General features: G+C 41.5%; 1 protein-coding gene across 1 annotated transcript in view; it reads left to right on the forward strand.

The window, feature by feature from the left end:
- Positions 1–15,193, forward strand: part of CHN1 (chimerin 1) — a 105,547-nt gene that overhangs the window by 57,198 nt on the left and 33,156 nt on the right. The gene's annotated exons all lie outside the window — the stretch shown is intronic.

The following is a 15,193-nucleotide window of genomic DNA, read 5'->3' on the forward strand; positions in this document are numbered from 1 at the left end:
TCTGCTTTAAACCTTCCTTCACCAAAGCTTCTTTTATCTTCAGTGAAAGGACATCAGAAAATGTAGCCGAGGAAGTTACAGTAGTCCGTTGTAGAAGCATAAGCCCCCTTAGCAGGGTCTGTGATGGAGGAAGACAGCTTCGAACAACACTGTTTGGTGCCCAGTAATGCCAGTGCTGGGACTGATAAGAACTAAAAAGAAGATGTGGTCTTAATAATCAGGAGGAAAGCGTGCTTTGAGGGTGAAGAAATCTTGATGCTGGAAGTTCTGTTTACTCGAATTAACTTAATTTTATTAGAAAAGATGGGTGTGTAATGTATAAAACTCTAGACAAGCCATAGCTATAACAAGGGTAGCAACAAAGAAATAATGGTTTTAAAAGTACAACTAATAAATGTTTACTTTAAAGTACATTTAAAGACACAGGAGACTGAGCACTGAAGAATCCCATGGGTTAACTTGAGGAGATTGTCAACTCTTTTCTCAGAAATGTTCCTTTCCAGTCCCTGCGCGGGTGTCCATGACAATCACTCTGTAAGTTTAATGTAATTTATAAATAAAACATAACTCTGTGGAAGGCAAAAACTTCTATTTATTTCTTCTGGGTTTAGCCCATCTTTCAGCAGAGACTTCAAAGCACAGACAATTTTGTCAGTACCAAGAAAGTTCCTACCAGGATGAAAGACAAGCCTACTTTTTAGGTAGCTGCTCCAACATATTGGCAACATCGTACTCTGCGGAGATTGCCCCAGCCTCAGTCTTCTTTATCTTCCCTTTCTGTGCATTAGCATTTATGGTGGTAGGGATCTAGTGCCATTTATGTCATTATATATGGCATGTACAGTTCAAACTAAGACTGCAAATGGTTATGATGCCTTTTTATAAACATATAAGTTTTTAACTTAACTATATGTTTATTAAGACCCGAGAAACATGCTGTCCAGTGTGCAGACATCAGCACAAAGAAAATTCTTTTCTCCAAACTGCAGGGTGCTTTTTCTACTCATAATCACTGAGAGTAACCTAAGCCTTTATTTATGTTCAGTGTGGCAGTAAAATTGATACACTAGAAAGATTACGTAAACTGATCATGTTGTAAGATTCAGAGCTTCCAAATGAAGCATAAACTTGGCTAATTTAATCCCCAGGTCATAGAATATCTAGTTTTTCTCTTGCAGTATCTTGTGCTTATAAAGGATAAATTAGCAAGCCAGGCTTGTTTTTTAAGGGTTTCTTACTGGACCTGTAGCTCAGCTCTAATGCTAAACATGGTCCCATAACTCTCCTGTTTTTCCCAGGCCAAATTCTTCTTCTCTCCTTGCCAGCTCTGGTCAGTGCTCAGCTGTGCTCTATTAGTTCCTGTGGGTTACAAATGGCATCCCAACTGATTCCAGTTAGCCTTGCAGGACCTCACCTGCCTGCCTCTGTGTGCATGCCTGTGCCTCCAAAGCACATTAATTTAATGCTCACACAATAATGTGTGGGATTAATGTGAAATGAAAGTCACATGCTTTTGTTGGTAGCCTGATTGCCTATTGCTGGTCTAGTATTACAAGGTTCAAAACAAACAAGGCTCCACAAACTTCAGACAGTGAGGAGTGGCTTAGGTCAGGTTCCATTTCAAATGCACAGTGTGCTTCCCGTCACGATGCTACTCCTGTAGAGAGATTTCCTCTATTTTGCAGGTAAGCACAGTTGAGGATCAGCATCCCACTTCAGCCTTTTGTCATGAGTACAAGTCACTTGACTGCTTGCTGAGATGACTTTTCACGTTTGTCGTAGTTTAACCCTAGCCAGCAACTAAGCACCACGCAGCTGCTTGCTCGCTTCCCCCCCCCTCAGTGGGATGGGGGAGAGAATCAGGAAAAAAAAGCAAAACTCATGGGTTGAGATAAGAACAGTCCAATAGGATGGAAAGGAAGAAAATAACTATAATAAAATAATTGGAATATACAAAACAAGTGATGCACAATGCAATTGCTCACCAACTGATGCCCAGTCAGTTCTTGAGCAGTGATTCCCCCAGGCCAACTCCCCCCAGTTTATATACTGGGCATGATGTCATATGGTATGGAATACCCCTTTGGCCACTTTGGCTCAGCTGTCCTGGCTGTGTCCCCCCTCCAGCTTCTTGTGCCCCTCCAGCCTTCTTGTTGGCTGGGCATGAGAAGCTGAAAAATCCTTGTCTTGGTATAAATGCTACTTAGCAACAACTGAAAACATAAGTGAGTTATCAGCATTCTTCTCATACTAAATCCAAAACATAACACTATACCAGCTACTAGAAAGAAAATTAAGTCTACCCCAGCCAAAACCAGGACAATGTTACTTTCTGCTTTTTCATGTAAGTGTGGCTTTTTTATGATCTGGTATGTGAGATGTGTACACAAAGATAAAGTCTTTAGAAAGTCCAGTGTCTAATTATGCTGAGAACAGGCAGCTGCCATGTGAAATCAGGGGGTCTGGTCTCTCAGGCTCACAGACCAGACCCTCAGCAAAGTGTGGGGAGTAATTACACTCAGTGTATGCCCTGTGCCTGATTGAGCCTTTTGTAAAATGAATAGTGTACATAACTGTTAAAAAGGCTGTAAAGCAGTACAGTTGCTGTGCAATTAAATCTGAAGAATACTGGTTGTGTTGCTATTGATAAAATGAAACCATTAGCAATGAATAAGCTATTATTCTTTTCCCGTGTTTCTCAGTGTTGCGAGGTAAGTCAGCGTGAAGCCCTCACCATCACCAGTGGTTCTTCCAGGGTTTCTAATGCTTGGTGGTTTGGATCTGGTTACATTTTTAATGCCTTTCAAAAAGTACCGTATAGCCTTAGCTTCTCTTAATGTGTCCTGGCAGAAGTTTCCTTCCTTTTTAACTGGGATAGGCTAGTGCAAGGAGGATCACAGGGAGAGAGGAAGGAATGTCCCTTAGCTCTTGAAGAGCCAAAGATGATAGCTTTCTTTGGGCGCTCTTCAGGGCGAGAGAGATTTTTCCCATCCTGGTGGACCTTAGTATATGGGGGACAGAAACAGAGGTCCAGCTCAACTCCTGATGAGCAACGGAGAGCTGTCATGGCTTCAGTCCTAACACGCTGTAGGAGTCTGCTGCTTACCTTCCCTGTGGGCCTTATACTTGAGGTTTCCCAAAGGGCTGCCTAGGTATATGGCGGGGAAGCCTCATAGTCATATGTAAGGAAATTATAATCTTTTTTAAAAAAAAACAACCCTGTGGTTTCCCTTGACTTTTTATGCCTTCTCACAACTGAATAATCCATGCAGTGGCCTCAGAAAGGAGAAGGTGGGTCTCTTTCAGAGCAGTCTCTAAAGCAAGCACGTGGTTGTCATTTACTGCTTATGCAAAGAGCTTCCCGGACGGTGAGGGACTGCAGTGGGTTGCTGGCTGGCAGCTCCCTCATTTGTTGTTCTCTTTCCTTAGCTGTGCGAGTTTTGAGTCTTTTTTTTTTTTTTTAACTCCTCCTCCCATCTGGCATCTCCTAATTATTTTCTATTACTAATCACTTCTACAGGAAACAGACTGGACTGTTGAATTAAGAGCCCTATAAAAGGATAATTTTGTTATTTACAAGTTTCTTACCTCACTTAGACTTTATAACGTGACACTGTATAGCTGGTGATAATCACCTTGGGCTATGATTGTGTCTAATCCCATAAACTAGGCAGGGTCAGGTCTGGTCACTAGTTGAACATGAAAGTCCCAAGGAAAAGCCAGGGCTGCGGAAAGTGGAGTTGGTAGCACCTTTAGCTGTGAACTAATATCTGACATGTCTTGTGTTTTATACTCTCTGCAACTCTGTATCCTGCATAAATCTGTGCTAAGAGGCTGACTACCAGGGATTTTCTCCACTTACCTCTACCATTATTCAGATAAGCTCCTTTTTCCCTTACTGTTTGCAAGGGGTGGGGTGGGCTGCTTTTTGTTTAGATGGGAGGGAGGAAAGCATTTTACATTGGTTGCCGTTTACATGCTCATAAGTACAAATACATGTCATTTGGCATCTGTACGATGGAAAGGACATGGAGCTGTGGCGGTCTGGTGTGTCACGCCCCATTTGGTTAGAGAAACCCCTGATAGGCAGGCACATCTGCTCCCCTAATAACTGCTCATTCATAAGTGGCTACCAAACCCTTAAGACCCATGAAGAGTGAAATGCTTGTTTTAGAAGTGGTAGCAAAAAAAGAAGTAGTTAGAGGTGCCTAAGTGAAGTATTAGACTGTGAAAGAAAAAAAGAACAACCATTTATCCTGCGGTTAATGTTGCAGAAGCTGATCTGTTCTAGCCCTTGTTTTATTCCTTTTAATCTTTCACAAGAAAAAAGATATTTTCAGATAAAACTTCTCATGCTTAGTTTTAGTCTCTAGCTGAATGTTTTTCTTTTCTGAATTTGAACAAAGGAGAGCAGTTTTGTTACTAAGCTTAATAAACTGCTTGCTCTTACTACTTCAAACCTGTCACACTCATCATCAGTGAAGACAGCAACTCTTGACAGTTTTGCAAAGTCTTCCTTTGATCATTAACTTTTAGAACATTAAAATTTTCCATATTTAACCTTTTTTCTGCATGGCATCAGCAGTTAGAAACAGTGTTGCTTCTGGCATTCACTGTTCCTACAGTCCTAATGTTTAAGCAAGGTAACAATCATCACGCTGAATAATCTGATTTTCAGTTGATGAACAGATGTTGCGCTAATCCTCGTCCTTTTAGTACTGATATTCCTCACACTCATACAACTTCCAAGATAACTACAGGATAATGTGTTTCTAATAGTGAAGTTTATATTATAATGCACTTAGACTGTATTGCTTTTTTGTGGGGATTATTATTGCATTTGGTTAGAGCTGCAGCAGTTTGAAATAGTTTGCCTAAGGAACATTAGAGCTAGTATCAAAAAGTATAATGTTCCCTATTAAACCTTAGTCATATGTGTATGTGATTTCCAATTTGTGAATTAGATTAGTAGTACTTGGAGGCAAGCAGCTTTTCCCCTTCCTGAGAGAAGAGGGGAGGAATACTGTGAAAATATGAAAGGCTGTATTCCCAATTTCCATTTTGCATGTAATGATGAAATATTTTAAAAGCTCTATGCTTTATATCATGTATCAAATAGTTTATTGGTTGAAGATTTCTGATGATTTTACATTGCTGGAAAAGTCTTGAAGCATTTCCCGAAGTTAATGTGATAATGAATTACATTTGCATTCAGGCATTTCTGTGAATTGGCTGATGATTAGATTAATGATGTGTTTCATACAAATGCACAAAAATTGCAAAAAGAACCATGTGTTGTTATCTTTCACAGAATTTGAAGTGCTCAGTCTCTTAAGCGACAGCTTCTCATTCACTCCAGCGTCCAAATCCTTGCTAGCATTTGCCGCAGCGCTGCAGCCTGGTGCCTGGAAGCTGCCTATCACTTTTGTCACACACTGGAGTTTGCAAGGCAGACTCACTGCACAGCAAGTTGATAGTGCCAAGAGCTTACTGGATAAATTTTTTTAATGGGACTTATGGATTAATTCTCTTGGGCAATTTTTATTGTTGAACATTCAAACAACCTCAGTGTTAGAAATCTTATGTGCAGTGTCACTTAAAGTGCTAGCTGATGGTGGCAGTACAAATAAAAAATTGCCCTGTAAGATGAGATGAAAAACATGACTAAGAAGAAAGCAGTTGTGCTGGATAAACATTTTGTTCATTGCCAATAATTTTGTTCTTTGTGAATGAATTTAAGAAATGGAAGTACACCCCAAACTTAGTCTTTTAGCTTCGATGTGCCCTATACTCAAAATAAGAGCTTCTGTCCAAAGATCATATGCCTCTGAAATCCCAAATGTCAGATCTTTGAGTTACTGATTGGGACCTAGGACTAGAGTATTTCATTTCAACTGAAAATAGCCATCAACTAAACATTATGTTGCAAGAAACCACAGGCTTGCTGGGGAAAAAAACCCCAAAAACAAAACAAAAAAAAACCCCAAAGTCCCTCCTGTGTAACAGAAGTTGTATAACCTGTCCACATGCCAGTGCCTGCTTCTCCGCCAAAAGGTAAATATGCATAGCCCAAATTTATGGTGGGGAGTTGCATTGCCAGCCCCATTTTGAGTCATTCAAAATGATTCAGTTTTCCAATCAAGACATTATTTAAATTTGTTTCAAAGATGCTGGGTTTGACCATTTGAGACAATGGTTTCTTGAGTGCCTGTCTTAAGTAAGAATTTTTAACAGTTATAGCTTCTTCTAGGGAAATGGGATGCTTCCTGCTCTTATATGAAAATTTTCATGGCAGAGGCATTTTAAAATGCTAATTAGGAAACTAAGAGGGAATAAATAGGAAAGATGAACCATATGTGGAACAGGAGAAATGAGAAAATTGGAACGCTGGTCAACAGAATGTAAAACGAGCCTTTTCTGAGAATGTGATCAGGGATTAGAAGATTTTATGGGTGGCAATAAACTGATAATTTGATAATAACTGATAATTTGACTTTGGGAGCAGAGTATAATTCCACTGCCAATTCCACTCTGTTTCATTCATTGCAGGTTTCAGATCAGTCCCAATTTAAGTAGAGATTTATGCAAGGATAGTGGGAGCCTACAAGAGAGACTAACTTGAAGGATGATCAGCCTACCTCATTTTCTGAGTCTGCCTAATTGCATTGTATAAAATGAATGTAGACCTTGACCCACAGCGCTGGTGCAGCTATGCCCATGGACACACATGCACCTAGAAAACTGGTCATCAGGGTCTGCAAGGAGTGCTGATGGACACTGGGGGTTACCTCATTTTATAATTTTTCTGCAGTGAGGTGGTCCATAAGCAGGTTTTCACCATTTTTGCAAGAATGTTGTGTGTCCATGTTACAACTCCAGTATTCCTCCAGGTTAAAAATTGTTTTCACCTTGATTCATGGGGTTGAATCAAGTGATAATTAAGGATTAGGAGGCTTTGCACTCTTAGTCTTATTTATGCTAAATAAGTATGATTATGGACTGAAAGTATGTTGAAGAAAGAAACTGTGACAGCACATGTATCTTAGCAACATAGCTTATTCAGGAAGAAGTGGATGGATTCAAAATAGAGGATGTGCCAAAGGAGCAGGTGTAGTCTGAAATACAAAGAGTGTTTAGAAATTAATGAGCTGCAGTTTTCAATTATAACATACATTGAATTACTCTAAATTGAATTACTGTGTAGAACAAAAAAGGCTGATATTAGACACATTAGACTGCCAGACAAGACTAATGTGAAATGAATATTATACATCAGGTAATAAGACATAAAAAGATATTTCCATACCGCTTGCCCATGTTATACCAGTAGCCAAACTCCTGTTCCTTGAGGATTAAATGAAAAAAAACCAAACTAATAAATACAGTAATAGGAAGACCTTGTGGATTACATGATTGTCGTTATCCCTAAGTGTATACATTTTCAGTTACAAAAAGATACAGAGGCCTATTATAAAAACCGCTCTTATCAATATGATTCTTAAATGGATATCATAAAGAAAGTGTTGTAAATTATTTATTTCATGAAGTTTGGCCGCTGTTAACATTTCCTTTCTATGAGACGGGTAAGGTTCCTCATCAAAGGATACAGTTAAGCTTTTCGACACGCCTTCTCTTTTTTTTTTTTTCCTTTTATTTGAGGAAATCCTTATAACAGTGTGGTTCAGATGAGAAATAAACTATCACCAGTCCCTTGTGGTTTCAGAAGATTAGTCTAACAGCCTGTTTTCTCTTTTGATACTTAAATGTAGTGTATTAGTAACAAAGAGCATTTGCCAGAAGAGTAGCATTCATGCGGCTGCCAATTTGCATTACATTTTGACTGTTATCACTCCTGTAGAGCACATTGTCTTGTGGTGTTTATAAATGACTTCTAATGTCTTTTTGGAATACAGTCTGCCTTGACGTGTGACAAGTCAAGAGGCTTTTGCTGGAGTGACCCCACTCTGCAACGCACGTCAGTCGTGCCTCGGTCACAACGGCACGGTTCCCTGCAGGCCAGCAAGGAAGCACACTACACACCAGGGAAGGGAAGAAAACACGATGCTGTTAGCTGAAATAGAAAATGCTGACTAAATGGGAGTGAGCTGGGGAAGCTGCTGAGGAGCAGCCTCTGCGTGTTGCTGGCCAGTGTGAGGGTTGCTCCCTTAGGCAGAGCTCCTTGCTCCATCAACTCCTCTTCCCATAGGTCTCATAGCTGCAAGACAGACCTCTCTAGCCCAATTTAGCACTGTGTAACAGTGTAATAGTTAACTTAAACTGTGTGAGTAGTCCTTCCAGTCTCTCTGCTTCTGCCTTTCCTGGGGAGAGGAGTACCTGGCACAGGCGGCTGCTTTAACTCACTGTTTAGCTTACCGCCTCCATGGCCCAGGCTCCTCGCGGGAGGAGAGGAAGATAGGATGGACCAAAACCAAAACCGTGAAGGATGGAAGGTGGATGGAAAGGACTGAAAGCAGAGCTGTAAAGGACAGGCTTCATCTGAAGGACTTACTGGAGACAAATTCTGGTGTTTTGTGATGCTTTTCTCCTTGCTCATGAACTGTCTTGCACACTTTGCCTGGGAACAGTGATGCTGCCAGCCCCCTGAGGCAGGGAGGTGGCATCTTCTGCGCTCTACCAACTCTCGGTCCCCTTCTGTACTTGCTGAGTTCAGCTGGGGTTGGCCCCCTTTTAATGCAGCTTGTTTTCCCAAGAAAAGAACGGGATTGTGGTAACGAGCTGCTGCAAAGCAAGGATAGAATTGCTGAGGCTGATACCTTAGCTTGAACTTGTGGTCATGGGGAGCTGCTTTCCTCGCCACGGAGTTACAAGTGAAAAGAGCTTGTTTCTTCGCTTTCTGGGTAGCTTTTATCATGGTGTTTGATTGGCATATCCTGCCTCAGTGTCACACAGCTTGGTAGCAGCTCAGCTTTTGTGGAGCCATCATATCTTGCCCCTTGCGCAGGCTGGTAGTCTCTGTCTTTAAGGGAAGGGCTGGAGCAGTCAGTTATTTTAACGGAGGCAGCCGGGGCCGTGGGGACGTCCTGCGTCAGTGTCTGTAGGGGAGGGCCCTGTGGCTTCGGCCGGCCCAGGACCAAACCAGGGCAAGGCCGGAGCCCCGGCAGGGACGCAGGACTGCGCCACCTCCCCCAGAGCATGACCCTGTGAGGAAGCGTATTATTATTTATACAGCATAAATGAAGTTGTAGCTATTGCTTGTAAAACCCAGCTCAGCACCGTTATTGACTGCGACATCCACATCCCTGGCTGTGCGCGTTCTCACGTGCCCACGTACACCCCCGTAGTGGTATTTGTACCTGGGGAGTGTGAAGGAAAAACCCAGAATTATTCCCCCTCCTTCAGCAGCCACAGCAGGCCAGTTGCTGACCTCACTAAAAGCTAAGTTGCTTGATGTTGGCGAAGTCCTTCAGAACCAGACCAAAAGCATAACTTGTTCCTGGAGGGACTGTGAAATTTTTATTTTATTTTTGCCACGGCTAGATCCATGGTTATATACCAAAATAGCCCCCTCCCTAAGGAAAGAAATGTGTTGTGTTTGCCAGTGAAAAGTGCCTTGCTTTTGTGCCACTATCCAGAACAGCAAATGTTAATTGTTTTTGTCTTGTCAGTTACTGAGAGGAATGGTCACAGTGGATGCTTTTTGCCAGTGCACAGTGCCCAACTGTCATTTCCAAAGGCCCATATTGGTAACTGCCGGGAGCAAATCTACAACCCATCGTGCCACTAGGAACAAAATAAGCCGGCTGACCTAGATCCGGATCAGCTGCAGTGACCGGTAGGTTATAGGACTAAAGCTACGGAAAAACAACTTTTCTGTTGGCTTCCCCTAAGATCTCTCTGCTTTTCTATGAGTATGCTGCCTTGTTATGAAAACAAGGGTACTTCAGGGTATTTCTGGTAAGCACATCAGCACGAACATAAAATCTTCCCAAATAATGCTAATATGTTCTAACTTTATTGCACAATACAGTACTAAATGAACTCACTTTTTATGCAGTAGTTTCTAGCAGCAATATTGGGCAACATTTTTTCCATAATTTAAACTTTGGTTTAGATTATTTAATTTTTGTAATTCAACAGTCATACTTTAAACCAAGCCAACACTTTTGCTGAATTTGTTTAATTAAGGTTTTAATTAAAACATTTTTTTTTAAACTTTTTTAAAATTCTAGATATAAAAATGTTTATTACCTGCTGTGGAAATCACATGCACTTTTATCAGAAAAAAAATTTCAAAAATATAAATATCCATTTCTTTAGCTTTTGCAATAAGTATTTCATGGGGGGTGGGGGGGAAGGTCTGATTTAATTAGAAGTCAGTCCATGTGGAAAATTTTATTATAAAAAATAGAACTTTTCTCAGCAGTAAGTTTTCATCATTCAACCATGTCTTAAATCCCAACTCCCCTGTGGGTAACTGTGGACTCAAAGTGTGTGTTGTGTGTTGCCTGAGGATCCCAGTATACTTTGAGCATTGTGGGAGCCTGATGCTGTCCATGTGCCAGGTGAATGTGGTTGTGTTGGAATGGCAGCAAGAGAAGTCTTGCCCTGGTGGCTGAGACTGCATGATGGTCCTTCCTATCCAGCTTCTGAGATGTCACCTTTCAGGTTGAACTTTTCTTTTAATAGCATTCCAACCCTCCACTCACACCATTTATCTGTGGGCAGAGGCTATGCCTGGCACTAGCATGTCTACAGGTGAAGAAAATTAAATGAAAACAGCTTGTCACCACTTTTAAATAAAAAGTAGAATTTTGGGCTCCCCTTCCCCCCTTGGAACAAGTCTGTGAAAGATATGACGGGGAAAATTATATTTAGCATGGAACAAGCCTCCACCAAGAACAGCATTGAGGAAATTGGGCTCAGTTTCACAATCGGATTGATTAGCTTTTGAAAATCATGTACTGAGCCCATAAAATATGTTCATTAAGTGTTCAGGCAAGGAAGGATTTTCTGAGCATATACATTTGGCTACGTTAGCCATACAGTGAAACAGAACATGACAGAATATATGGTGGCTAACTGCATAGCAAACCAAATATCTTGTTTCTTGAGATATGTACAATCATCTCTGATTTTTTTTAAAAATGCATGCAATATAACTGCTGGTTAATATTATTATTAAAATACATTCCTTAGAGGGAAGGGATCATATTATATATAAAGTCTGAAACAATAAAGGCATATTTAGTCATAACAACATGAAAATACCATATGAGCATGAAAAGCCTGCAGCGTACTGCAGATGCATTCCCGAGACTGAAGAAAACACGATACTGTGTTTGAGAGAGGAGCCAGGTGGTCATGGAACTAAACACTCCATTGTAGTGGGAATGCACGTGGGCTTCAGGAGGTCTGATCAAGTCTAATCTGGCCATTTTAGGACTTGTGAGCTTAACCTGACTTGAATTTTTCTGGTTTTTTTTTCTGGAGTAATTTTAGTTTATTACTCAACAAATGGGAGTGCATTGATTTGCCTTTTTAGAAAGATAATTTGTCCGATGTTGACTGAATTGTGTGACTGGATTAAACTTATGTAATGTGACTTTCAGAGAGTGACTAATTGGAATTTACTGCAAGCTGTGGATGACTTTAAAATCAATTCTGTGGAGTCTTCATAATAAGACTTACTGATTGTGAGATTAGTACCAGAAAATACGCATACATTATCCAGCTAACACTGAGAGCAAATAGTGCTCAAGAAAACAGCTGTTTCTCCCGCACCCTGAAGGATTACTCCAGGGGGGAAGTACGGAAAGCGGAGTCCCAGTAGGACCTAGACTGAACCACTCTTACAGTTGAGGTTTTAGAACAAATGAGAACATTTGAAATAGCAGGTTACAGTCATCTTTTTTTTTTTTTTCCCTTTAGCCCATATGTACACTGTAGAACCTCTAAACAGATGTCTTTGTTTAAAGGTTGTTGTATTGCTGGGTTTGGTTTTTTAGTGCTTAGGTCACTAAAATGTAAAGGACTGAGAGGCTGCTCTGGTTGCGTGCTCTGCTGAGAGGTTGCTCAGCTATTACTTCCAGTCATTCCATTTTCAGTTCACCTCAATCCTGTGAAATCACGTCCTTAAATTAAATTTAAAAAAGACAGCCCTGCAGTTTCCTCCCTCTTGGAGTCTGCACAGCATATTGCTCCCTACACATGCAATGATTGCAAATGTCTGTCACAAACAATTAATAAAAAAATAAAATCAAGACTTTACTTAGAAAAGGGGAAGGGAGAAGATTTTCCTCCCCAGATTTTACCTCCTCTTCATCCGGTATGTAGCAGACAGTAACTAATAATTATCCCCATTAAGGTAGACTTTAGACAGAGCAAGTTACAAAGATAACTGTTGGAAAATGAAAGGGCTATGGAGAGGAGATTTTGCTGGCGGGTGGGAGAGCAGGAGCTACTGGTGGAGAGCAGGCATTGAATCAAGAGCCAGCCAAGGGTGTAAGAAGAGCAGGACCTGCAGGCTTGCAGGCTGAGAATAGAGACAGCATAGAGCACCTGGAGCAGGAGAGCGCATTGGGAGAGAACAGCTTCCTGCATGATTTGAGTTGAAACCCCAGGTCCGTGACTTCATTTGTTTGCTCTCAGGGATGGTGACTCATCTCTGCAATGACTAGGGCTACCTGAGGACAGTGGCTGGATCTTTCTTACTTTATTATCTCATGTACTAGTAAGCTAAAGATGTGGACCTGCCTGATGACCCAAACTGTGGTCAGGAAGGTGTGTACAACAGAAATTTCATTCTTCGTTTTGGTTTTCAAAAGAAAGGAAGCGGGCTGTGTTAAGAAATGCACTAGCTTGCAATGCCAAACTCCCTAAGTTAGGCGATGGCAGAAAAATGAGCATATGTGTTATAGAATTATGTCATCTGAAAGCAGTTGTATGAATTTTAATTACAACACTGTGTTGGGGAAATATATGTAAGAAATAGAACAAATATATTTTTCATAATTTTTCAGTTGCTAGCTTTATGGCTTTAACTTTCTTTCAGTCTAGGTTTTTGGTGTGCACAACTATAGTGCATATAGCACATGTGAAGGGCTGTAAGTGTAGTGACCCCAGTATTCCTATATTTGTAAACAGCAGAAGATGCTTTGCACTGAACAATGGGAAGCTGATTTATGTAAAACCAATAAATGGTCTGAGTTAGATTACTGTAACACAAAGTAATGTTAGAATTAAAATTCATAATCTTGTAACTACTTTCCCAATTATAACACATTTTCATAATTACAGCCCTGAGATAGGACCTTTCCCTGTTGGGTAGTTTTGCTTACCTTTTTATTGGCATTCTTAAGATTTAATTTTCCAGGATCTAGAGATCAGTTTCTACTAACGTGACTCTAAAGTGCCATTGAAAATAAATCAGTTCTTCAGAATTAGGAAAAAGGAAGCAGACAATTAAGGAATAAGTATGTCAAAAAACAAATATGCGCTCTACCAACAATTGAAAGGAAAATTCAGAATGCTTTATCTTGCTTCTTAAATGAAATTATGCAAAATAGTAAGGGTTGATTCTGATAGTAAATGTACTCTTGAAAATCGCTGGGTTATTTATTTCCAACAAATTCAGTTTTCAGTTTTCACAATTTGCTTCCTGAGCCTGTTGTCACTCAAAGCTGTTTGGAGAGGATGAATCCTCTGGGGCAGGTTTAGGTCCACCTTGTTCCATGAGGACTTTTACCTGATGTAGTTCTTGGGAATGAAACCATGAAGTGGCTTTAGCTAGAATGAAAGGAGAGAACGAGCTCGAAAGCCTGTCTGCTTCCTCCTCCCCTGAGTCCCTACTATTCTCAAACTTCACATAGATGAGGTGGTCAGTTTTTGCCATCTCTTGCTCCTCACCTCATTTTTCTTGATCTCCTATTGCCATGGAGCATTACACTTAGGATGCGCAGAAAAATGCGAGAGGGGCATTTATTCACCCGCAGCGGAAATGAGCGGTTAAAAGCAAGACAGGCAGATTGAGGCAGCTGTTGGAAAAGCATTCCTCAATAGGATGGATCTACCAGCCTCCTGTTTGTATTGAAACTGGGAACTGAGCCAGATACTCCGAAGGCCCCTGTATGAGCCACTAATGCCCGACAGCTTCATCCTGTATAATCTACAGCCAGTGTTTCGATTATTAGCTATTAACTTGCATTGCAGATTAGTGGTTGGCGAAGCACATATGTTGATCCTTAATCTCTGCAACCTGGCCCTGTGCTGAAACCCAGCAGATTTTTAAAACCTGTAAGAAGTACTGGGAAGGTACTGGTGGCCATGCAAGGGAACAGAGGAGGGGCTCACGGTGAGCATTGCTCTCAGCTGTATTAGCAGGATGGAGCTAAATGGTAATGCTGTGATCCAGCTGCAAAACACACACCAATTCCACCCAGAAGCCTGTGACAAACTGTGCTTGTCTTTGGTTGTTACTGAGTCATGAGAGATAAAAACACCTTTGCAGCAGAAGGGTGAGTGGTTGTGGTGCTGCAGCCTGTGGCAAGGGAAGGGAGGGCTGCACTCTTGGCTAGCTGCACAGGCAGGCTGTGCGCTTGGAAAAGTCCTCTTGTGCCCTAGATGTCGGGGTGGTGGTCAGCCCCACAGCATAAATCGCTGCTGTAGTAAGTCAGTCAGACCGGTCCATTTCTGCAGTCTCTTGACAAAGACTGTTCACAAATGCTTGGAGAGCACTAGAAGAAAAAGGGCAGGAGTCGAGTGGCCATCGTGGTGTCCCCTGCCAGCTGTCGGCATGCAGCTGAAGAGAGCCTCCCTGAGCCGGGCTGCCCTGGTGAGCCGCTCCAGGTGGATATGGCATGGTTTGCCCTGGTCCTGCATGAGCCCGTTACACTTCGACTCTGGTGCATCCTGTGGCAACGCTTTAACGATGCTGGTGTGAAATGCTGTTTCCTTTGGCTTGTGTGAGGGGTAGTGAGGACCAGATTGTCCCGTGCCCATTTCATCGTCAGTCCAATGGCAGGTTTCGGTCCGATTTGAGACTATGTGTCATTCACCTTCTGTTAACCTTCAGGAATCCCTAAGGAGAGGCAGCACAGCCATTTGGGGTTTAGGTCTTTGGTGGGAAGGGCAGTGTGATGACCTTTGGTGGCATTTGTGTTCACATCCCTACTAGAAGAGGCTGTTAGATGACGTGAGTTTGATGAGCCTCTTTTTCTATGAAAGGCATTGAAAA

Source organism: Harpia harpyja, chromosome 7, assembly GCF_026419915.1.
Source record: "Harpia harpyja isolate bHarHar1 chromosome 7, bHarHar1 primary haplotype, whole genome shotgun sequence".
NCBI lineage: Eukaryota > Metazoa > Chordata > Aves > Accipitriformes > Accipitridae > Harpia > Harpia harpyja.